Source organism: Neopelma chrysocephalum, unplaced genomic scaffold, assembly GCF_003984885.1.
Source record: "Neopelma chrysocephalum unplaced genomic scaffold, ASM398488v2 Primary Assembly neopelma1_25, whole genome shotgun sequence".
Lineage (NCBI taxonomy): Eukaryota > Metazoa > Chordata > Aves > Passeriformes > Pipridae > Neopelma > Neopelma chrysocephalum.
Window position 1 is genome coordinate 38,585,353 of NW_020897694.1, and position 26,766 is coordinate 38,612,118.

The window sequence follows — 26,766 nt, forward strand, 5'->3', positions numbered from 1 at the left end:
CTCCCCTCCTCTCCTCTCCTCTCCTCTCCTCTCCTCTCCTCTCCTCTCCTCTCGTCAGTTAACCTGCTTTGTCTGAATACAGATTTTCTGTAAGGTAAGCAGCAGCTTAAGCAGCTATGTTTAGGACTCTGAGAATGTTTAAACATGCACAATTTGGAACTGTAAATCTTTTGTACCAGGATTTGCTTTTAGCAGCTGGATTGACCTTTATGAATATCAGAACTAAACAACTAGTTTTTATAACACATGGACCAAATTTCACCTGATTTATAAATATGCAAGTTCACTTAAATTAATAAGGTTGCATAGGTACTATAGCTACTACTTTGTAAGTAAGAGCCCAGTCTGGATTCTGTTTATTCAAGAACTCATTAAAACCCTATAAAGCATTCAAATCTCTAACTGCTTAAAATGCAACTCATGGGATTGATAAATATGCTTGGCTCAGGAGGAAAAATACCACTTTTACAAAGATGCCTATCAGCATTAGGTACAGAATTTAAGAGCTCCTAGAAATGTTGGCTTGACAGAGGAAGATGGAGCATCCACTCTCTTCCTCTGAGGCTAGGTAACTTCATTAATGTTCAACTTAGAGTGTGTAGATTGCCTCTTTCACCACTCACAGTTTTCTTCTTCCAAAGGGCACAATCTTCCTTTATAAGCAAAGGCTCAAATGTGGGATGCAGTGCTCCTGGCCAGCAAGGGCTCCACAGGAGCATTTAAAGAAACGACTGTTGTATCTTGCTAACACATACTGAACTTCTGCTCATTACTCTGCTCAGTGTCTGTAGTTCAATGGCTTGTGAATATTCCGGAAAAGCAGCTTGGTCCAACATTGAAAAATAGTATTGTCTGATGCCTGAAAAATCACAGGAGACAATCAGCTTTGCCAATTCTTCTGATTTACACCAAAGTAGCTGAAATCACTTATAGAAATTTGTTGCTTCAAAGTCAAGTTTTCATTTCCTATGAAGAAAGATGAAGACACGCTTGAAAAAGATGTAATAAAGGCAAGATGTCAAAATCAAAGCTGAAACCAAACATTACAATTAACGTTATAATATGTGAAAGCTTTTGGAGAATTTGCTTGGGCTGTTGTTTCAAACAAATGGTTGCAGTAACATTTTTTAAAACCCAATTTGGGGTAGAAAAGTGCTCTTTATATTAAAACGTCCTGTAGGGCAAAATGCATAGGGAAGTGTGTCTCCATCCCGAGCAAACAAATGACCACAGTGAACTCAAAGGAATGTGACCTGACCTAATGCTGGAGACCTATTCCTTTAGATCTTGGAAAGCAAAATTCACCTGTCCTTTGAAAAGGAACAAAGGTCTTTGCTCAGGTAACCTTTAAAAAAAGATGATTAAGGGAGCTGTATAGAAAGAAATGTAGGGATACACTTGTCTTTGGCAATGGAAATAAGTAAGAATCACCTGTGTATGGGAGAAGTCATCTATGTTTTTCATGTTACTCAAGTGAGCTTGCCAAGTCTCATCTGGAAGGGACTTCTGGTCTGGCCTTATGCTGAAAGCAGGGCCTCTGCTTATTAGGCTACCCAGGGTCCTGTCTTGTTTACAATGAAGGAGATTCTACCACTTATCTTCACAGCCCCATCCAAACTTCTAATTGTTTCATGGTGAAACATTTTTTTCTTATATCCAAATAGAATTTCTCCTGAAGAAACTATGTGCATCACTGTAAGGACATACCTCCATCCACTCTGTAACTGCATGTCAGGTATTGGAAGACTGTAACTACATCCCCTGGAGCCTTTCCTTCTCTAGAACAAGCAAACCCAATTTCTTCAACATTTCTTCATGTCGCATTCTGCATTCCTCTCATCATCTTCATGGCCCCTCTCTGGGTCCTCTCCAGTTTTTCAAAGTTTATCTCAAACTGGGGCACAGTGTTCTAGCTGTGGCCTAACAAGTGCTGAGTACTATGAGATAATCACTTTCCTTGATCTGCTGGCTGTACTCTTGCTGATACAGCCTCGGATATGGCTTGTTGGAAGGACAGACTCCTGGCTTGTGTTTGGTCTGCTCCTCATTAGGACCCCCAGCTTCTTTTCAGCAGAGCTGAACCTCCCCAGTCTGTATCCTCAAATGATAACTCAAGTTCTGTTTAAAGTATCTCGGACTCCTTCACCACAACAAAGGGCACTCTTCATTTCTGCATTTTTCTGCACCAGCTCTGTTCAATACAGTCCTTCTGCTGATCAAGGTTACTTTAGTACCAGATGAGTTGAAAAAAGAAGGAGTCCAAGTGGGTTCTGGACAGTGTGGATTCATCCTCCTACATAGTTCCTGTCTGAAATGTGAACTGCTGGGACTGGTATTATTCTAGCAGCAAAAATCTGCTAGAAGAGCTTGTTGGTATATGACCAACAAGTCTGAAAGGTTTTGTTTCATGGCCACTCACACATGGATCAGCCAGAGGGTAGTGAGCTCCTGCTACTCTGAAGACATGCCAAAGGGACTTCTTTTGGGCAGCAAAAGGAGGAAATATGACACATCAAGGCAGATGCTGATGCCTCAGGAAGAGAAGTGTAAGGGAAGGAAGCACATTATCTGAGTCAAACTGCTCAGCTCCTGGTGCAGTACACTGAGAGAGCCCTAGCAGTCTCCTTTGCACCTCTGTTACATGGCAGCACCTTCTTCTTAGTGGTGTGTTCCTACCTCTTAAAAAAACCCCATATTTTTCCATATGGCTTTATTCATCTAGTCCATTCCCAGTTAGTATTGTTGACTTTGTCCAGTTTGTTTTTCAGATGGTCAAAGCAAGGGGACTTCTGTCAGTTCCTAGAATTCAGTGATCCATCTCTTGCTTATAAGAATGTTACAAAAAGCTTCCAAGAGTTTTGCCTACATTTCCTTTGATCAATGCCATTCTTTTGTTACTAGCTGTTCCATAAATCATTTTAAACAAGGTTTCTCCATTTCTTTGTACCTGCAGATGCTTTTATGGAGTTATCCTATTCCCCTTAAGCCACTCAGTGATACTGAACTAAACTTTATTTCTTTAATCTTCTCTAGAAATTAATCCCTCGAGTCCTTTAAACATTTTTGTTGCCCTTTTCTGAAATTCCTGCAGTTTGTTGGAGCCTTTCTGGCAGAGATGTGCTGAGACTGGAGAGCAGTATTCTACCTAACGCTTCCTTGTTTGCTTCTCTCTGCACCTTGTCTCTGCATTCTCAACTCTCCAGCTGGGGAATCAGTGGTGCGGCCCTCGGCAGTCTTTGAAAAATGTAGCAGTAGACTGATATCATCTCCATCAGCTCTAATGATGTTGGAGCTGAGCCCTCTGTATGTTGTTTGGCTGAGTCAGAGAAATATAGATGCTGCCAGTCCTGAGAAAGCTGCAGCCCTCCTGAGATGTGTTTCCAAAGCTTTGCATCTTTACATAAGACATAAATCAGAATGCTCTATAACTGAAAGCATATATATGCACGTGTAGTAGGCAGATGGAGGTAGTGATCGCATGCCAAAATGTAATTTTGTGCAAAAAAGAATTAAAGAAAATTCATAATGCATGTTCTCAGCCAAAGTGAAATCCCTCTTAATATAGGAGCACAGGTTGAGAGTTAGGGGACACAAAGCTTGCATTGCAGTTTTCACTTTCTGAGTAAGGTTGCATAGAAATTCAAATCCCAGCATGATTTTTAACACACACCTTCCAACAGCTGTTGAGTATCACATAAGGAATTGGCAAGTCTGTGGCAGCAGCTGCAGCTTGCCACATCCCTGGCAGTACCACAGAGCTGTAAGAGCTGTAAGAGATGAAGGTGATGCAAGTACTTTTGCGAGGCATTACCCACTTGGGTTGTACTGAAACAGAGCAGCTGTGGTGACAGAAGACATTCAAGATGCCCTGTGTTACTTTCTCCAACAGAGTTAAAAGAAGATTTTTTATTGTTTTTCAGTCTATAAAACATAGTGAGCAACCTATGGTGCCATATACACTAATCAAAATAGAAGGTTTTGATCTTCAGAAGAAAAAATACATTTTGAAGTCAGAGACATCCTATTTCATGCATGGTCACATGATTTTAGAGGCAGAGCTATGAATTACACTTGCAGTGTAATCATTTCAGGTGCTTTATTTGCATTTGTCCACCCCCAAAACTGAACACCTTAATCTGAAGAAATGGATGCCCATTCTGACACCTCTGAAAAACTCACATGTTTTTTCCATCCCTGTTAGTGGGGAAAGGATGCAGCCACAATGCAGCAGTGGTCTAGGTAGGCTTTTATTCCAAACTGGATCAAAGAGTAGCAGTTAACCGTAGCTGTTCCATGACATTCATTTCCATCATACTGTTGGACATTTGAGCTCAACTTGAAAAATATACTTGAAAAGCCTTAGATACAATGTTCATGTCTATATAACTGAGCTTCTCAGTCCTGGAGCTTCCTTTTTTTTCTCAGATATCTTAAATCTGTGCCCACACCAAATGTTGGTTTCTTAACTCCTGCAGTAATTTTTAATCTCTCCGGCATCCGAAAGACTATGGTAAGCCTAGCAAATTAATACTGTCTCTGATAAGCATCAGTAAAACTGTGTACAATTGCTGTATTCAGTTTGATTTGACCATGTAATTATCTCCTTCTCTACCTCTGTATACTCAATGAAGTTAGGAAGCGGATTCAGCTGAGCAGCTAATAGGCACTTATTTCAGGATGAGATAAACCTCTCCTCATGTTACATCACTATACTGACTAACTCCCCACTGAGCACGAAGGCTCATAGAACCCAAACCCTCGAACTAAAACTCTGAGAAAGTGAAGGAGATGTCAGAGCGTGTCTTAGACTGGCCAAGTACACGTAGCACTGACCTGTTCCTATCCAAGCCCTCAGGCACCATACACATATCAAAAAAGAATGTAAAAATAAATCAAGCAAAAAGAACCTGAAAGCAGAAAAAGCCATAAGAAAGGCATCACTCTACCCAAGAAAAGTTCTTCTTATGTAATTAAGTTTGCTCCATTTAAAGTAAATACTCTCCTGTCTGTTCTCTTTATGCTGAGGTGCTGTGCACTTGACAAGGCTCTAGCTGAAACAGTGTCCTTCAGAATGTGGGGAGACAATTTTGCAGTGGTTATAAGACAGCAGAAGAGTGTTTACAGTGGTCTGGGGGAGTGTGGAGGGAGCTTTGTGCTGAAATAGGGCTGGCAAGCTCAGGCCATGCTTGCAGAACTAACTTATTTCCGGGCAGAACCCCGTGGCCTTATTCACACATGTTCACTGTAACCAAGCTGGTTAAAAACAAACCATTGTTACATACCCTGACCACTCCATTATTTTGGAACTCACGAAGAAAGCAGACGTAGTTTTATCTCCTGGTTCCATTTAAGTCCTTGCATGTGGACATGCACAATTTATGACCCCTTGATTTTCAGTCCTGTTTCCCTCGCTGCACTCCATGTTGCAGGGAAGGACCTGGGAAAGCTGGGATTGTTTTTGATGGAAACAGCTAGAGTGGGAAAAGTGCATCTGAAGACTTGTTTACACTAGCAAGTCTTGCAGCTTTAACTGCACCAGTAAAGAAGCCATTCTTACTTCCCCGAGTCCCAGTGCAATCATACCAGTTAAATGTGCTTCTAGTAGTAGAATGTATTCTGCTTCCTGCTGCAAAATGAGTTCCTCTATTACAAATGATACTTTCAAACCAATATAACTACACATTAACTGCAGCTTCCAGAAATAGATGTAAAAAAAACACTCACACACACACAAAAAGTGCCTGTATCATTGTCTGTTAGTGAAAATAACTATAGCAGGATAAAGCCTCTCTAACATGGACCAGGCCTAAAGGGCAGGCAAAGACTGGTATTCTGAGTGGAAATGACACAGAGAGACTTGTGTAAACTGCAAGCTCTAGTCAAGGTATACAAAATATCTCTGTCCCACATTTCTTCTATATTTAGCCTATCATGTGCATCATCAGGAGAAGGAATTGACTGGGTAATTTATGCTGAAACTCATTCACCACATTCATTTAGATAGCTATGTTAAACCTTTCTGTAGATTTTTCGTAACACATAATGCAGTGTGATTGATTTATTCCCCCTGTTTTCTTCTTTCTGCATGTATCAGTACTGCTTTTGAGCATCCAAGCCTTTGAGTACTGTGCAGCATAAGCTACACACTTCCAACCTCTGTCCCACATAAGTAAAAAATGCCCTACAGTGGTACTCAAGATTTTTTTGTTGTTCTTACAGGTTCAAGTGTTCCCTTGCATGGGGCTTCCCCAGCCTATTCGGAGCTTGCTGCTCACTTAACCTGCTCACCAGGGAAGAACTGACATTATGAACCAGAATTTGGAGTTGGCAGAGCTGCCCCTGTGCAGGACAGTCTTCCAGCTGCCTTCCTCTTCCTGAAGCTGCAGAAAAATGAGCCAATAATAACATGGCACCCCAGTGTGCCACGACAAAGATAAATGATAGATAAAGATAAATTTAGGTAAAGTTAATTTCCCTGCTTCTGCTATGGACAGTGTAGGCTCTCTTAGCACAGCATTCTGTGGACCTAGTCTTAGGGAGTGTGGCTTACCTTGTTTGCATGCTGCGGGTGACTCTTCAGTATTTAGAAGACTCTAAGTACTCTTCAGTACTTAGAATTCGTCTCACTCTAAGCCTTAAACCACTTTTTTGTCCCCCAAAGTGCTAGGGATTGAGTGTGCATAGAACAGTAACAGACTGAGGGTTTAGATGATGCAAGACAAGGTGCTAACTGTCACCTCTGAGTATGCCCAGGTCTTACATGCAGCAGACAAGCAAGTTTGCTTACCTTTTAATATATCTGTAATAAACACTCCTTTTACTCCACTATTCACAACAGGCTTGGAAAATAGATATCAGCTGAGGGGGATTCATGGCTTACCCTATTGACAGGGTAGAATTTAGGAGGAAAGAGAAAGACAAGGGGATAGGGCCGCAAACCCTGGGGCAAAGCTGCCTGGGGATATGACAAGTGCAGTACACAAATCTCTTCGACAGGGAAGGTCAAAGTGAACAAGCATAAGATTTGCACTGATTTGCATATGGAGCCTGTGCAGTCACAGAAGTAATAATTACTCTTGGTTAAAAGCCTTGGTCCTGACTTCCCAGGAGAAGTCAGCCTGTGGAGATGTTTCATACCAACCAGGAATGTCCTTCTAATTCTAAATATAGAAAATCCTTCAACAGCTCTATAGTTCAAGTCTATATTTAAGGCAGATTGAAGTTCCATCATGTGGCATAATAGCTGGCATCTGATTTTAAAAGCACAAGTATACTCCTTAAAAAATCAACCAAATGAAACTGACACAGTAATTTAAATAGAAATGGTGTTTAGTTGCCTTTTCCTGTATCACTTCTAAAAATAGATGCTGCATACACTCTCTGTATTTGCATACATATGTACATATGGTGGCTGCCAATCACTTTGTAAAAAATGTACAGGTTGAAATTGAAGTGTTTGCAACTTAGGAAATGGGAGAAATAATATCACCAAACAATTTGAAGATAAGTCTGTCTGAATGATCATATAGTCCTTAACTTTAAGAGCAGACATTTCTTTTCCTTCACAAAATATCTGCCTCTTTCAGGGGCACTGAGCAGCCCTGGGTGATGAGGATCAGGACTGTGCAGTGGGGGCATCAGTTTGCTGTATGACACGTCTTACTTATCAAACTTTACCCCCAGCATAAAAAATTTTAGATCAGATGGTTGTGACTTCTGCTATCTAATGACCAGATAGTTTTAAGTCTTACAATGGCTAGTATTAAGAATTCCTTTTGTAAGCTGTGAAGCTGCTGGTCTCTCTGATAAAAAATAAAGCCTATTCTTTCAGGATTTGTGGTTCTTTACCCTATTGAGCAGAGCTGAATAGAGACTAACTTCGTTGGTTACCTCTTCCTTTCTGCCAGAGGTCTCATTTCAGACTTTTCACAGTTTTTCACACAGTCACCTTACAACCAGACCAAATGCTCACAGACACAAGCCATGACAAAGAGCAGTTAAGGATTCCAAAATCTATTAACAAAAAGGGGAAAAGAAAATACATTTGAGAACCACTCAAGATGCTTTGCCATTCTTCCTCAGAACTCCTGTCCCACCACATCTGTTGCTTAATTTTTGCCACAAGAAATAAACTGGAGCACAACCAGTAAATTTTAAAGGAAGACATTTATAGCTCCGTCATATCTCCACTAGTCGTTTTGAAGTTTGACATAAGAAGATCAGCTGCAAAGGAAATGTTTACAAACATGAATTTTTTGAACAATTGATGATCACATGCCAAACCATAAATGTTGAGTAATTAATTATCCAGGGTACCTTGTGAATCATAAAGGCAATTCATCTTTATGTTTCGGTGAGTCCTATTGCAGGACATTATCAAAGCTGTATAAGCCAAGTAAGCAAGAAGGGAAATATATTCCCAAGCAATCTTAAGTAATAAGACAACTGAAAAAAAACCCCACCAAAACCTGAAACAAATTAATATAACTCTATTTAATCAAAATCTAAGTTATTCTTTCATGTATTAATTAATTCCTAAATTATATATCTGTTATATATGCATGCAATTTATTGCTTCTGACACCCTTCTGCACACATAATTCCTCTTGCAATCAGTGAGATTTTAACATAGAGGTGTAAGAAAGTTTTCCTCTTTGTTATCTGGACATGTTTGATAGCAGAAGGACTGTCTCTATAAGATATAAGCCCCCAAATGAAGAAAATTGGGCTTCCAGCTCAAGACTTCTCATTTAACACTTGTGCAAAGGTCTTCAAGTCACAAGCTACCTTTATATCAAAGCTGCCATTAAAACTTTCCTACGTCCTACATCTCTTGTGAGGGTAAAACCACTAGTAATAACTAGGTTACAGGTCTAATGGTGGTGAGGGTAATCTAAATAAGACTACATTTCATGCACACAAATAGGTCAAAACCTCTGTTTTGGATTTACAGACACGATTCAATGGGAATGAAACTGCCTTTACAGAAATCAGGCTAAATTCACTGGAAGATTTCACCAATATAATTGGCAGCAGCTTCCTAGGGAGATGAGCTGCTGAAGGGATTGGGTACTGGGGGCAAAGGGACATTAAATACACTCTGTCAGCTGCAGACTGCAGTTGGTGCAGTAGAACTCCCACTGAGAGGTAACGGATGATGAAGAAACACAGCCAAAATGTCTCTGCAATGCTCATGAGCTCTGGCTGTGCTCAGGGAGAAACTTCTTCCTGGAAATCCAAAATCTTGAACCCTCCTCCCCTGGAGCAGAGGAAGAAGGAAGAGCAGAGCAGGAACTACTTTGAATGAAAACCATATGCACAATGTGTGCAGGGGGGACTTGGCCGAGGGAGGTATGTTTTATACTTTATGGAAGTGGCCCCTGGGAAACTTCTCTCTGGATGGTTTATGAATGTAATATTTATTCTACCATGTGCTCAGCCATTTAATTTCTAAGGTCTCCATGCTGCAGAATATAGCCACGAACAGAGTGGTGTGCTCTTGCAAAGCTTCACTGACTCAATGGGATTCTCACCAGTGCACAGGCTGCATGTGGCCTAAAATAAAAATCCAAAGGAGCTGGATTTTGTGCACGTCTTGTGCACACAAGACTTTGTATGCTGACGTATTGAATCTGTCCGTAGGTGGTGTTAAACTTGGAGTGTGGTCTGTCATTTGGAATGCCAGTGCACCAAAAAGACATTGGCAGGAAGATATTGTCTAGGAATATAAATGCCATGTGTTAAGTGCATTTTTTTTTGAAAGCTAGGGGGAAAAATTATTTGGTTATTGGGTGGGTTTTGTTTGCTCGTGTTATTTCAAAGATGTGGCATTTGGTGTATTGCACTCCAGCAAGTTTGGAGCAATATGGTAGGAATCCTGGGAGCTCTCTTATCACAGTAGACCACTGCACATTCAGAAAATCTGTCTATCATTTGAGTGTTACTATAGCAACAACCTAGTTCCAGCTGGAAAATATTGGTCCACTTCTGCCTGCATACTCTGCTCTACAGGCTTGCTTTCTCCCATGGAGCAGCAGCACAATGTCTTTTAGCAATAGAGGCATAAAATAACACTTAGAAAAGGGAACTCCATGGAAAGGACACTGCCCTACCCTCCTGGCATGCACTAGTAAGCAACTTATTTACTTCCAGATGAATAAAATATTGTATCTCTGAATAAGATCCCTGATAATTATTTCGAATTTTGTTGCTGAACTCGTTTATATTAAAAAAAGCAATTTTGCAGCTTTTTAACCAATTAAGCACTTTCTTAGTATTGCTATAAATTGAGACACTGTTTTTGTGATAGTTATCATCACTTCTTCTCCAACTATTGGAAGTGGTGTGCACTAACTCATGAGATATAGTGAATACAAACGATCTCCAGATGGTACCATGGCAGGCCAAAACAACAGTTTTATTTAGGTCCAAATGCTTATCTTCTCAGTCACAAGCAAGGAATTCTTTCAAAATGTGCCCAAAGTTTCCCAGGAGGGAAGAGGGGGGTGCCCCTTGTGCCCTGTTTGGACTCAGGAAGGACCGCTCCTGTTTGGACTCAGGAAGGACCGCTCCTGTGCTGGCCCCAAAGTCAGGTCACCAGTTGTGTTGGTGACACAGAATGCTTCAGCAGCATGGAATGTTTCTTTAGGACAATATGCCCTAGCTGTCTCAATTGTCAGACACGAAGACAGTGTGCTGGTAACATACTGGTAACAACAGTGAAGAACACAATTTCAATTTTAACAGTGAAGTTTGTCTTCTGCTCCCTTCAGTTCAGGCTGGCAGAGTGTTGAGGCTCAAACTATTGAACTGCCTCATTATTACCATGATGCAGAGATAGCTGCTTAACAAATCTCATCTTCAAATGATGCACCAAGGAATAGAGGGACTATTAATGCAATTGGTTTTGCAGCCTGCATTGGAATGGAACAGGCTTCACTACTCCCTCCTTCGTGAATTGGTTCTCTCTGGAGATCTCTCTCCTGAAAACAGCCCAATGCAACTTGATTGGAGCCAGGGCATTGTGGGGGCAACTACAATAGGAAGATCTTGCATGGAAGAGTTTACCCAGAGAGGCTGAAGCTGGTCAAAACATCTGGAGCAGCAACTATGCGTGGGATTCTGTTCTCTTCACTTAAGGTTCCTAATATTTAGGATGGAAAACACTTGAAGTCTCAATGCTTTTCTCAGAACATCACTCTACTTTCAGCTCAGGTGGTGCATCTATTTTATACTTAGAATTGTTGAACTGATATACACTGTAACATCTTTTCTCTCTCCTAGTACCCTCATGCATTTCACCCATAGCAAAATAATTAGGATCATTTATGAAGTTAATACAATGCACAGTAGGCTTAACTTCTTAGTAATTTTTCTGTTTCTTTTGTCATTTATCGACTGATGCATGTGGTCTTTAGAGATGAGTATGCTTCCTTTGTGGGGAAGGGCAGGAGATACACCTTCAATTAATGGTGCAAGCTACTATTTAATTTGGTTTTTAATGTGATTTGTGAGGCAGCATGGGCAAGAACTTATCTTTCTGATTGAAAGAAACAACCATTCTTTCACACCTGTTAGGATCCTTTCTAAATTAATTTAAGCAATCACATTTTTAAAAACATATCCTATTGAAGACTGACTTCTTGTCCCACTGTGGGTATGGGGTTTATTCTTCCAACATGCTGTTTTGCCATTCATTCATCCCTTTCTGAGCCTGGCTGGCCTGAGAATCCAACCTGTCTCTTGCATGTTAAATTGCGAAGGTCTAACTGTAGCCCAAGGGAACAGTGTTGAACAACATGATTTTTTAATGAGCACACTCAGTGTGGGTTGCTCTTGTTTAACATAAAAGAAAAACATAATCCCTGCTCCAAGCCATTTGCAGTCTAAGGGCTGGATTGTGGCTCTAAGCCACTTCCAGCAGTGGGGGGAAGGTGCAGAGGGAGTGACTCCTGAAGGCATTTTTGCGAAGTCTGTGGGAGCTCAAAGAGTAGCAACTGCTGCTACTCTCATGTATAAACATGGGGGAATATGACTGACACAAATTGGTAGCTCAGCTCTCACTCGGGGAGAGGCATGAAGCTTTCCTTTTCGTCTGAATGCCAGCAATGAAGCAGAGAGGAAAAGGGTCCTTGTCCCCACCCCATCTTTTTCACTTGTGCAGGATTACAGTAGGAGGAGGTAAAGGTTTGTTATATGAGGTTGCAGCAGAACAGACACATCTTTCTCCACAGCTTTTTGCCACAAACATTGAAAAGGCAACCAAAGCAATTGTCTTCCTGGGCAAACAGGTTGTAGTTGTCTAAACTGGAAGGGCAAATAGACTTTCGTTTTCAGCCAAAAAACTTTTGTTTTTAGCCAAGAACAGCTGGGACCAAGAACAGCTGGGACCAAGAAAGATACTTTCCAACCACTGCTGCTTACACAAACTAATCAGAGGAGGCATTGTGAACCATGCCACCTGTTTGCCTAGCATATGACTCAGAGATCTCTTCCTCTTCATCACCTGCTTTTGGAGCTAGTAACTCACAGAGCACCTGGATCTGAAACTTTTACAGAAATGGACTTAAGTCAGTACTGTTTCAATTCTTCAGAGGAAAAAGAACTTGCTCAGCCAAGGAAGGAAAGCTCTTATTGCTACACACAAAGAGCATCCGTTCCTAAACAACCAACCATCACTTAACAACTCCTTTCTGCAGGATACAAAACCAGGAAAAAAAAAGTTCAAGTCCTCAGACTGACAGACAAGACCTTCCACGTCAGAATTGATATATAGATTGAGAGATTTTATTTTCTTCTTGACGTCAGAGAGGCCTTTTGCCAAGAAAGAGGCAATTAGAAGTAGGGTGTTGAGGAATTATTTGGGGAAGACATCGCAAAACATGGAAATCTTCCAGGTAGCTCTCTAGGGAATGAGAATAGGAAGAAAGACATAGAGAATGGGAAGGAGTCAGGAAGATTCAGGATACTCCCTGCACTTCCACATCTGTATATAGTGAAGACAAAATGGTGGAAAGATGACTCATGGAGATAACAGCATATGAAATGAAGCTGACAGAAAAAATGGAACATTTTTAGACTGAAGGAAGAAACCAGTGAAAAACAAATCTCGACTAACATCAAATTAGCAAACTTGACCTTTTGCAAGTGTGTATGACCTCAGAGTCCTATTCTAGCAACAGAAATGTGCATTTGTCCTTTAAAAATCCCACATGCTGTACATCAGAGGGACGGACACAAAAACTGAATCGTTGCAACTCTGAAGTCTATAAAAGATATTAGGAATGCATCATTTTGATAAGTCTGATGTAGTCAGAGGTACAATATCTCAGTATGGAAAAAATTGCAAGTATAATTTCCTTTGTACATGGAATTTATACAACTAAGAACTCTTTAGCCTAACATAGTTGTGCATACAGTAAAAATTATACCAGTATTACTATCTAAAAAAAGGAAATAAATAATTCAATGAATTTAAGCCAATGTAAAAGCTGTGTTCAGATTAGGTTAAATCAGACAGCTCAATCAACCCTAATTCTCCAATGTACCCATACTTTGGGAAGAGAACCTGAGAACCTGCAATGGCACCTAAACTGAGACCACAAATTGCAGCACTGAAAACCATCCACAGCCCAGAAGTCCCCAGTCTGGGATGTGCTTGCAAAAAGTCAGCAAAATCTAGCAGGTGCCCAAATTAAAATGTCAGTGTATGTAAGGACAGAAGACTGGTGAGCTGGATATCTTGTCCCTAGACAAAGGCAGAGCCTTCTCTTTAAGACTTATGGTCAGACATGTCCAGCAGGTATATCATAGAATCATAGAATGGTTTGGGTTGGAAGGGACCTCACAGATCACTTAGTTCTAACACTCCTGCAATGGGCAGGGACACCTTCCGCTAGACCAGGTTGCTCAAAGCCCCATCCAACCTGGGCTTGAACACTTGCGGGTATGGGGCATTTTCAGCATGTACCTCATGTGCACGGACAGCAGTGCATCCAGGCTCATTTTAAAATACCTTTGAGAAAGGCAAGTTCCTCTTTTCTTTTACAGTGGTCAAAGCCTGCATAGAAGATAAGGAGTCGCTTCTTTCACCCCATCAAGCACAAAAATATGCAGACCCACATGTCTGTCTCCATAAGTGCCACACGAAATAGGCTGAAGAGGAGGATGAAAAGGTCACTGTCCCACTCTCCTGTTGAACTGGAGGGGTGGCCCAGCCAGGGAAGTACAAGTCACAGGTACATAATCAGAATAGGTCAAGGAGTGCTTGATCTAGCCTCGTACTAGGGCAGAATTGCCTTTTCAGATGGATATTTTAGCATTAAATGCAACCTCCCTGAAGCTGTATGGACAGTACAAGAATGTAACCTTTTGATGAGAAGCATATGCACCATGGATAACCTTATCAGACCTGAACACAGGCAACACGCAGGTTGAAAAACATTTCGCATGACAACAAAGATTTTTCTCGCAGCCTTGCCAAGCATATCTGAGCCAATTCAATCAAACACAACAATTTGATTGTTAAGTAATGAGTTTCCTAAAAAGGGCCAAGCTCTGAGTTATGCCTCATAGGAACAACTGTGTGAGTGGTCCTTTTGTGCACAAGTTAATACAATTTGAAACCAACATCACTTTCATTTGGCTGTAGTTTCTTCCCAAGAGAAAGCTGGTTATGATTTTGCAAGAGTAAATAGGGAACTGTGCAGATTTTTAAGCTTGGGTATTTTTAATTACTGGTGCAGACATACAGGCACATGAAATATCTGATGAGAGATGGGAACCACACTTCCAAAAAACTCGTTCCACCTCCCTGTCATCAAAGACAGTCACATCTCACACAATTATTGAAGTATTTTTGTCCAAATCAATTATGCTTATGTTAAGAATTATGATGGCTTTACTCTATATTAAAAAAAAAAATTAAATCTTTAACCTACTTAAATAAATGAAGCTCAGTCTAACCTTCTTCCTGCTAGAGCACTGAGATTTCTCTTGCAGTTCTGGTAGTGGAGGCTTTGGTGACTCTGCACAATGGGCCATATGCAGATGGCATGTAGGGAACATTCTACTGTTGGCTTTCATGTGTTGTCCTGCCGATACAGCGACATGTTTTCAACACCTTATAGCTGCCACTGGAACCTTCTGCAAGACACAGTGTAAGTAAGAGTTGTTTGTTCATACTATCCTACCTGGAATTCTGCTATGGGACTTTGCTGTTGTTTAAACAGTGGCTGGAAGTTTTGTTCTTGTTTCTGGCCTGCCTTTGATCAGCATGAAGTAGACCTCAGAGAAGTCTCCTGCTGCCTGTCTTGCAATTCTCATCCTTTCTCTGCCTCAAGAACCAGAGCAGCTTCTCTGTTTGTTCTGTTGCGGTGAGCTCAGGGCACAGTTAACTGTAAATAAATTAGTAATTTCAAAACTCACACATACAATGAGAGCTATTATGCCAGGTTTAAATACAAACCATAGGCCAGATGAAGTATGCACAGATGCACCATTTTACACTGTCAGGGAAACAGGTCCCATCATTTGTTATTTTATTTATGAGACTGTGAATGCTTGCCATATTATCTTTCGTCTTCCAATCTAACAGTTTTGTTCCTTGAAAGAATGAGGTCATAGAAAAAAAAAGAATGCAGGAGAACGGGTAGAAGTGACACATGGAAACACTTCATAAGGCTTGTCTGTATAGTGATTGCAACCAGTGTCCTGATGCACACACAGGGCGGGGCTGTACAAGAAGCTTGAGCCCTCTAATGTTTATGAACAATCAAGCCCTCAGGTCAGATCAGTAGGTCACAGATTCATAAAATGGGTTAGGTTGGAAGAGACCACAGTGGATCATCTGGTCCAACCTCCCTGCTCAAGCAGGGTCACCCTGGAGCACATGGCACAGGACTGTGTCCAGACAGTTCTTGAATATCTCCACTGAGGGAGACTCCACAACCTCTCTGGGCAATCTGTTCCAGTGCTCAGTCACCCTCACAGGAAAAAAGTTCTTCCTCATGTTCAGGCAGAACTTCCTGAGCATCAGTTTCTGCCTGTTGCCCCTTGTCCTAATACTTGGCACCAGTGAGAAGAGCCTGGCTGCATCCTCTTGACACCCTCTCTTTATATACTTATAGACATGGATGAAGTCCCTTCTCAGCCATCTCTTCTTGAGGCTGAACAGGCCCAGCTCCCTCAGCCTTTCCTCGTAAGAGAGATGCTCCAGTCCCCTCATCATCTTTGTCACCCCCTGCTGGGCCTGCTCCAGGATCTCCATATCTCTCTTGTACTGAAGAGCCCAGAATTAGACACAGCACTCCAGACGTGGCCTCACTAGGGCTGAGTAGAGGGGCAGGAACACCTCCTTCAACCTGCTGGCAGTGATCTTCATCCAAGTAGTTGTTTCATTGTAGAAGGCAATCAGGTTGGTCAAGCATGATTTACCTTCAGTGAACCCATCTGACTACTCCTGGTCATCGTCTTGTCATCCATGTGGATACAGATGGCCTCCAGAATGAGGTGCTCCATCACCTTTCCAGCCATTGAGGTGAGGCTGTCTGGCCCGTAGTTCCCTCAGTCCTCCTTCTTTCCCTTTTTTAAGATTGGGCTGACATTTGATTTCTTCCAGTCCTCAGGCACCTCTCTGTATCACCATGACCTTTCAAAGATGATTGTAAGTAGTCTCACTACAGTGTCCTGTAGCTCTCTCAGCACTCATGAGTGCATCTTATCAAGGTCCATCGACTTGTGGATATCAGTTTTCTTAGGTGTTCTCTAACCTATTCCTCCTTGATCAAGGCAAAGTCTTCCTTTCAGCTGCCCAATACTGTCTTTGGAGTCTTCTCCAAGAGACAGTGGAGCCTCAGAAATTGTTTTGTCCATCCTTGTTGAGGCTTCAAGATATGTCAGCAATACTTCAGAGTCAGTGATATCCATCAGCACTACAAAGAATCAGTGAGGGCTCTTGATACTCATCTGAAGAAAAGGAAGCTAGAGACAGTCCCTACTTTTGCAGTGTCTGAAACTTACTCGAGTATGACCTACACAGCTACAGGTCAGGACATTGCTATCCATGACATTACACCTAACCTCAAACTTTGGAGAAGTTTTCTGATTAACAATGGTGTTGTTGTTGTTGTTATTACTACCTGCTTATTGCATGATAAAACATACAAACAAAAGAAAAGAAAAGTGAACAGAAGGCATACAGAAGTAAATTCACAGTTAATGGAAACCTTCACCATGCCAATTGTACTGCCTTCAGCCTAGGTGTGACAGTTCAGTGTAGAATCTGGTTCATAGTGCTGTAGGATTCTGACACATATTTAACAGTTATAATCATAATCTCTTCCCTCTGTAACCCTGCCCCAAAACATTTAATTTCTAGTTCTGTAATACAGAAGTTGTTTTAAATGCAACTAACGGTTAAAAAAATCAGTATTTTCAACCATGGATACATTCCCGAAAATAGAAGATGACATTTGGTAAACAGGCCAGACACATGGCCATTAACACTCTTAGACACCTCACTTTTCATGTCAAATCATCCACACAGCAAAAGTTATGACCCAGTTTCCTAGTGCTACCAGTTTTCTTTCACATGGGAACACTGAGAATTCCATTTCATGCTTTCAGGCACTAAATAAGTGGGAGTCTGCAAGCCATCAAAGCTGTGACTGAGCTAAAACCCCTAAATGTAAGAGCTGGGTATTCTTTTTGTTTTTAAAAAATCCTAAACCAAACCTAGCTCTATTCAACTATAATCCAGGGCTACCATATTCTGGCTATCTAATCCATCTATAGAGACAAGTAATTATGGTCTGTCCAGGGGGTGTGTGACTTAGATATCAAGAACCCTTCTCCCAATTAATTCTTTAAAGATTTGATGTCTGGTAGCCCTGGACAGTAGCACATGGGAATCACTACTTATTTCCTTGATCTTAAGCAGCACTGTGTTCCCAATTTTAATGGCAAAATTAGAAATAATTTTTTTTCAAATGAGATGCTTTCTCAACCAGCAAGAAAATAATTTCATGAGTGCTATTCTTTTTGTATAGTTATGCTTAAAGGCATGCAGCAACTGCCTTTCACATGAAATAATTCTCAGTTTTTCATTTGAAAAACAGTACAGTAAATAATGAGCTTGAATACCTCAGGGAGTAAGGATGTAAAAACTTAGCTTTCAAAAGTGAGTAATTTTTAAAGCTAAACATGGTCATAACCTCTTTCAATAGGTGTAAGGGTTTCCTAAAAAAAAAGAAACAAAAAACCCCCACATTTTATCACCTCTCTAGTTTTGAAGTGTGACTGATGTTTTTTAAAACAAAACTTCAACGAAATTTTTTTCTGTGCTGTGGTTTTGAATGGCAAGTTTCATCTCTGAAAGTTGTAAAATGACTGAGATATAAATCCTGCAAAAGAAATGTTTAGAATAAGCACAATAATTCAAACCTAACTGCGTGATCATAAATAGGATTCCTTAATATATAATAGGGTCCAAAGTTTCATAACTCTCATAATAAATCTTGTTTTGATCTGGAGAAAATGGCAGGGTCATGCTCAGATTTGCTCATTTAGATTTATAATTTCTTTTAGCCTGGTTCATAAGAACCTAGCCTCAATATCATTAGTAAGTTTTGTGGACATTATAAATCTTGGTCAGAGTTTTTGCAGAAGGCTAGTAATTTGTTCTAAAATCTTAGAGTTATATTGAATCATTTTCTCACATCCTTAAATTAATTTTGTTTTCTCTCCAAGTCTATAAAATCCTTTATCACAACATTCTAGGCATTTCAACCCTGCATGGAAAATAGCCAGGTAGAGGGATTTCGCATTAAGTGACAGTAGCATTAATACCAAAACAGGAAAAACAAAACAAAACAAATCCAAGGCTCCAGTCCCATGTTCACCGTGTATCATCACTCAAAATCAGATATACTGGTCAGTGAAGCAATTTGTAGGCAGGACTCAGGGAGTGACAGAGCCTGGGATTTCCTGCCAGCTGCACCACAGAGTTCCTGTGAGATGCTGGGCTCATCATTCAGCTCTTGCAATGTTGCCAAGCCACAATATGCAAATTAATTAACCAACTCTCCCCTTCGTTAGCCTTCGATATTAAAAAAAATGACTGCAGGTACCTCTTGTTTCTCTGCTTTACAGGCTGGTGGGAGTCTTGTTTTTCAGGTTCTCACCACTGCCTTCCAGAACTGCACATATACCCCATTTTATTCCTGAAAGAATTTGTATTCTCACACAACCTCTTGGTTCCAGAAACTGGTGTTCACAAGAAATATATCATGAGGTCTGCAGTGGAACTAGGAATTTGTAAGTACTGTCCTTGGTGGCTTTACATGGATTTACAAAGACTTTGTTCATGTTTGCAGATCTCTGAACTGCTCAGGAGAAAGGTGCAGTATCCATGCTGTGCACAAAATGAGGTAACATCTAGCTTTGAAGTCTGTTCAACTGTTGGCCAGACAGCTGATGAGACTTATCCAATTTCTAGAGCCCTTCATCTGCTCTATGAAATGAAAAATAGCTGTATTTATGTAAATAGTAGATGAAATGCCAGGAGGTGGCACTTGAAAATATTTACTAGGTTTCCTGTGCTTTATTTGGGCCAATAAAAACATGTTACTGTGTTCTGCAAATAGTTTCCACTATACAGCTCTTCACATCAGCTTGTAACAAGAGGGGGTTCAGTTCTTGTGCTCAGTTGTACTGGTGACTGTCAGTGTAACCCCACCTCACTTGCTGGAGTGATGGTAGCACCAAAGAAGAGTCATGTTCAGCCCTTGTGTCTGTCTTCTGCGTGTGACTCCCTCTGGGCTCCAACAATTCCCCTTAACCTTCACACAGATCAAGCACCTGGCTTTGTGAGTAGTGTCTTGCAGTGGACATACATTTTTTGGTAAGGTTGACTTTCTATATTTTTATTCTTGAAAGATTTAACTGCATACAAAACAACTGTTAATAAGGTCTCCTTTGATCTTTGCACAGACTTCCATGCTTATTTTATTTTACTGCACTTTGAAGTAATTGTAAATTGTGATACGGAAATATAGAAGAAAATCTCTCTAGAGAAGCATGAGGAAATTACTGCAGTTGGAGAACCATAGAAAACAGAGCTACAAGGGACCATGAGAGGCTGTACTATGAAAACATTTGATTTATCATGGATTTTGGAAGATTACTACAGCATAACAATGTCAAATCAATTTAAAATCATTCTCTGCAGCAGTATTGTGTTAAAAGGAAGGATACTTATTTCTTAATGTCTGGTAAAATAAATTAAGTTCAACATTTCCTATTTCAAAATAGTTTTCAACACATTGACTTTGCCTTTCTCCCCACTAGTCGCATGTCATGGCAGCGCAACTTCAGAGGTATCACACTTGTAGCTAGTCACCTCTTCTCAAAAATACCAGAGACAGTAGAATCAGATATGGCATACCACAACATTTTATGTGGTGGTTTTGTAATGAGAGAAACAATACTTCTTTAAGTAGAGAGGGAAAATGGTCCTCTGGTGTGCTTTTCTACATCAGCCAGGAAAAACTAGCAATATGGTAGAAAGTAATTTTATGTTTTGACCTCTCAAATTCCTTCCAAAGTGCTTTCATGTGCTACGAGAACTGAGCTGTCACCCTTGTATCAATTATTTGAATTCTCTAATCTCTTTCCCTTACTCTGCCAAATCTGAGTTTCTTAATCCTTTCCCTTATTGGAGGGCAAAATCTGTCCTGCACCCACAGAGATTCAAGTGATATTAAAAGGCTGAGGAGAGAAACCTTTCAGCAAGGAATAACTCGTAAAAGCAGGAAACTGCCTCTTACTGTTAAGGAAGAGAAAGAAGATGTGACATGGGGAGTAAGTCTGATTTTGTGCTCCCTGTTGTAGTCCATAGGTCATTCTACTGAAGTGGCAGTCATGCAGAGGTCAGTGCCACTGAGAGCAGTTAGGCCACTTCAGCATGTGTTGTCTCGATCACAACAGACACACATGAGGGCAATTTACATTTTACTGCCATTGCAGATGTGCTACTCTACCTACACTACTTAGAGTAAGCCAGTAAAGATCTTACAGTGCAGTAGTAAAACAAGAGAAGCAAGAAGTAACTTAGCCATTAAAGCATATATCCCATTTGTAAGATGATGCAGAGTTTTAACCCTTTTCTTACTTTTCCGAAATGCTCTTTGAGCACTCAGGAACTGCCATGACAAACTATAGCACTTGGGACCTCTCATTCTTCTGGAAGCCCAGGAGAGCAAAGCTTCCTGTCCTGGCAAACAAATGAACAAAAAACCTGTTCTTTCATCTGGAGGAAAAGATCACTGCAAATCAACTCCTGTAGCCAGGAGAGGTCCCTCTGTGGACAACAGGCTTTCTGATTCATTGGCAACGTTAAGAGGGAACCCACTGCACTTTTTTTAGGAAAAGATACAGGTAAGCATGAAGTAACCTCTGTAAACCATTAGAGGCTATTAAGTCCTGAAAATGGAAAAGTTAATCATTACAGACATAGCTGTATTGGAAACTGCGTAAGAGTTTATGGAAAACAAGACCAAGAGTCTTTTTTAATAACAACAGGCAAGTTGAAAGAAATAGTACCTGGATTCTCATAGTGGACAGAAGTCCCTCAGAGATAAAAAATGGGCTACTTCCTCTAGCCAGGGCTTCCAGACCACAGTACATCAGGCACTTCAAACTGGACCATGCCAAGACAGGACTTGTCTACATTAGCAGTGGTTTGGTTGTCAGACTTGCCCTGTAACTGCCAATGGCTCCTGACCAATGCAAAGCTGACTGTGAGCTCCATGTCCACCCAGGGACAGGCTCTGCCGGGACTTCTTTCGCTCTGAAGCTGCAAATGCAGATGCTAGCTCCTCAGCTGAAAAATAAAGACATTAGCCCTCTTCCTCCCCTTCCCTCATTTCCATTGTGTTTTCCTGCTTTTTGATACTGTAAACACAGAGAGCCTGCAGCACAACTGGAGATGTGGGCTAAAATACTCACACTGATCTGAACAAGACTCAGGGTACATGATGAGGCTGTGAAGAATTCTGGGGCTTTTTGGGAAACTGGATTGGATGCTTTAATATGCACAATAAAAAAATCAGAGTTGCACTGGTGCTTACATTACAGTCCTACAGTAGGTGATTTATTAGATTTGCAATTGCAGTGCCACAGTCATTTTATATAGTTGCAGACAGATTCATTCCAGTTGTAAAAAAGGGACCATTTTGCCTTATTTTTCAGCACAGGGAACAGATAATCCAATACCACAGCTTTCACTGGCTGACATGCCAAATCCTCATTCATACAGGCAAATTACCTTTAAAGGTTATTCATTAGGTGAATGGTTGCAGGATCAGGCCTACAAAAAGCACTTGCTGAATTAACATGTTTTTGCGTTGTGTTTAGTCTGTCCTGCTATCACTACTGAAACTGCAGCAGGCATCCTGTTTGACTAAAGTCCATGTATTTTTGTCTCCACAGCTGTGAGAGGACAAGTCATGAACATTTTGCTGTCAATAAAGCAGTATAGTCTCAGTGAGTAATGTGCCAGTGGCAATACACCAAAATATTGAAACTGAAAGTACATCAGGTATATAGATTTTGACAGAAAATTAAATTATAGTAGACAGTTCTATTTCCTTGCCCCCTCAATTACTTCTGCAATTATATATTCAGATCAATAAAACTATGTTAAGTAACATAGAAAGAGAAATTGCATCAGCTGTGTTTGGGACCTATCCCTGAATCTTTCAAAATGCTTTCCTTAAATGAAATAATAAGCTTTTGCCAGCTCTCTTGGGGATAAAATTTTCCTTTTTCAGAAAAAATCAGATGAACTGTGTGGTAGGGTGCTGCTGTTTTCAGGGACATTTTACTCCACCTAAATGCGTGTAAATACTGCTGTGACAGCCATTCTTGCTTTAACCACATTTTCCTTGGCAGCAATCCTCTCTTTCCCTCCATATCTATCATGTATTGATGTGACTCGTCTTACTCTTCACTGCCTAGCAATACCTGCCTGTGATAACTACCAGGCATGTTCATAACAATTACATCACTGTTGCCCTCTACCACTTTGTTTTGTTTGCATTCAGGTTATGTTTCTGAGCTTATCATAAAAAAAAAACTGCTCAGTCCAGGACTGTCTATCTGAGAAGTCATCAAATAGCACCAAGAACAACACACCCTTCCTTATATTGGCAGAATGGCAAAGAGACATCCCACATCACCAGCAACACCACTGTGGAAGCTAATGTTACTGCAATGCAAACAATATTCATCCCAACTCTCATTTGAGTTTCACTCAAATTTTCTACAGAGATTGCTCTTCTAGGAGTACATCTCAGGTCCCTAAATAACAAGAGCATCTGCTGCAGGTAGCACTCACTCTGACTGATCCCTTCTGTGCAGGGTTGGAAGTTGTGTGAGCAACAGCAGCTCCAGGGGCGGATTTCAGGTGTGGAGTTGACTATAATTTAATTGCCTGGTGTTCTGAGTCCTGGTAATGAACATGTGTTTCTATTTCTATAGGATCTTTTCAACGTGTCTGGGCATGTGTATTATTTGCCTAGTAATCTCCAAGCAGGTGTGAATTTACTGATGTGGATTTACCAGTGACAGGAGATGAGATGGAACAAAAGGAGATGAAAGGCTAAGGGGGTTGTTTTTCCTCTACCGACACTGGTTGTTTCAAGGTAGGTAATGTGGAAGTGGTGTCACAAGGCAGTGCCACCCTTCCCTTCAGGCTCAGGCTGGACCTGAATTTATTGCTGCTGAAAGGAAAGGCTAATATTGCAGTGGTCCAGATTCAGCATTGAAGGTGGTTTCTCCAGGAAGTGTTACAGTCCCGTGTTACAGCAAATTGATTGTGAAAGTCCTCACACATTTTCATTGCAGTGTTTTTGTCCTGTAGCCACCACCCTTCCACATGCTGTGTTGTAGCACTGATCTGCATTCAGTGGCAGGGCCTTGAGTTTGTGCAAAAGTTTTGCAAATATACTGGGAAAGCTCCAGATAAAGTTCAAAAGAGACAGATAATAATCACTGACATGTCAATTCAGTAAACCAATGCCTTTACTCATTCTTGATCATGAAAATGAGCTGGATTTTTCTCTTCTGACACTTAGTAGTACAAAGCCAGTGCTTTTAGACTCAAGTTGCTCTGAAGTTAGCAATTTTTATTTTATTACCAATTTTCTTGAGTGACCCAGTCTTCTGAGCAGCCTGTTCTGACCTGAACTGACCTGCTCTTCCTTTCCAAAACAATTTGATATTTTTTCAAACCTAAACATTTGGTTTCCAATTCTCTGTTATCTCATTGTGAAATTAGATATATGTCCTTCAATCTTCCAAGCAGAATAAAATTCTCTCCATTATGATTCAGTGCTGAAATATTGCAATGAGTATATGACCTTGTCCAGACCCTATAACCACTCTGTCTCTGATGCTTGTGAGGAAGGAACAGAAAAGAGATGCTAGACTATCTTCTCATCTGATTTCTTTTCCCACCACAGCTACCAAAACTGCAGGGAGGAAAGAAGTAGGGAGTGGAGGGGCAAGGCAGAGCTTTGCCTATCCTTGTTCTGCTTTTCTGCTCCAGAAGGGGCTTTATTGAGAAAGTCTGGGAAGATCAAAAAGAATTCAAGCCCTTAAAAATTCACAGTTTCAGCAATGTTGTCATAAGAACGGTCTATTCTTTCGATAGTATCAGAATGATGTGGTTCACTTCCCCTGGTGTCACTGCAGGAGATTCATCCACTTAATTTTTTGTGTCTTGCTTATCTGTAAACAGCTGGTGAAAAAGTCCTCTGATGAAAGTGCTTCAGTTAGCTGTGTTGTCAATGGAGAGATATGAGACTCTGAGGACCTCTGGAGAAAGGCCCTACTCTGACATGTTTATTTGAGTGAAACAGATTCTCCTTGGCCAATTCCTGGATTCCTCTCCAGTAGCACTGTGTCAGACCCATCTCCAGCCTCAGAGCCATCCTTTGCATTTTCCTCAAATGTGTTCAGAGTCAGTGCTTCTTGGTGTACCCTTAGTAACACTGGCCATATTCTTAAAACATTCCTCCTTGGTGTCTGTGACTCCCATTTCTTCCTCAGTTCCCCTTTTACCCTGGCTTGTGCTGCCAACCTAACACCAGCTGAATCTTGTAGGTTGGACACATGGGCACAGTAGGGCATAGCTTCTGTGACAGGGAGTGGAGTTTACTGAAGGGTTAATTATCAGCTGGATCCATTGAATGGGACTGCACAACTTGGACATGGACCCATCCCTTTCCTCCTCCTGCCCTAAGATGAACTGCAGCTATGGAGGTGGAGGGAAGGGCACTCATCTCTAGAGCCAGCGCAGAGAATGGTGGTCTCCACTCTGGCTGATTCCCAATCAGACCTCTAGAGAGCAGCTGTGCACAGAGCCCTGCATGCTACCTCCTATTACTGAGCTCCTGCTTTGGAATAGGTGGGTTTTTTACTTGTATTAGTATTATTTGTAAGTGTATTTGTCTCCTTGCCTTGAATAGTATCTTCACAGAATAGATCAATCACAGAACATCGTGTCGTGTAAAGCACGAAGTGTGGGAATGTGACAATATTAATTGAAATCTTTTTATGAGGTCCAGAGAGAAGACAATCATTCTATAAGCAAAAACTAAAATTAAAACTAAATTTAAAAAAAAAAAAAAGAAAAGAGTGTTTCATGTCCTCCTAGTAGATGCATTTGAAAGTCTGGTTGCTGTCTATTATGGATGATATAACTCAGCCTGCAGCTTTTAAATAGGGTGAAGCTAACTGAACAGGTCTTTTTTCTGTCTTACAATACCCAAGCCCATTTCACATCTCCAGTTTAAGACAAGTTCTGTCCTGACAGAGATCAATACCTGAACTGAAGTCAGTACAGGATTAGGCCTCCGTCAGTGGTGTCAGCATATACGAATTTTAGGGTAGAACTTTTCCAAAGGCTAGAGGTGAGAAACAGTTATTCCATGATTGCCTATCTGCTGACACGAAATGCCTTTCCATATCGATAATTTTCCTGGACTAGACTGAAGTTTAGGGGTCCTAATCAATAATTAAAACAAACAACATTACAAGCACCAGCAATAAAAAGCAATAACAATCCCACAAAAGAATTTCTATTGCACATCTGACGGCTACTATATGGATTACAATAATCTTACTTTATACAACTTAAACTTTTGTTTACAAAGCCTCTGAGCACTGGCTAGAATGAAGGCTCAGCAGACAGAATGTTAATTCCTCATCTTTTTTATAACACACAATTGCAGTTATTTGGAAATTTTAGTTTTGGATACACTAGTTGGTGATAACATCTTATTTAAAAAATAGTTACAGAGTTTCTGAATTATATATACTGGCACCTGTTTAGCAGGGTTTTTTTTACAAAAAACATTCCTCCTCTTGTATTCAAAAGTGCTTAATGAACAATGGGTGTTGCCAGAAGAAAAGAGTAAACTATTATAGAACAAAAATTTCACAGTAGCGCTGGAGAAGCAGGATAACAATGAGAAAAATTTTCAGGCAAACTAGCTGCACTATTGGTGCAAACTGGAGTAATCCCTTGGGCTTTATGGAGTTGTGATGAACTACTTCAGCTGACAAGCTGTGAACATTAAATTTCCTTCCCACTCTCTCCCAACACCTATGTAAGAGAGCAAAAAGAAGAAATAAATAAGAAAACAAACCCATTGTTCTGAGAGATGAAAATGAACAAAACTCTGGTGTTCTGAAAAGTCCAAA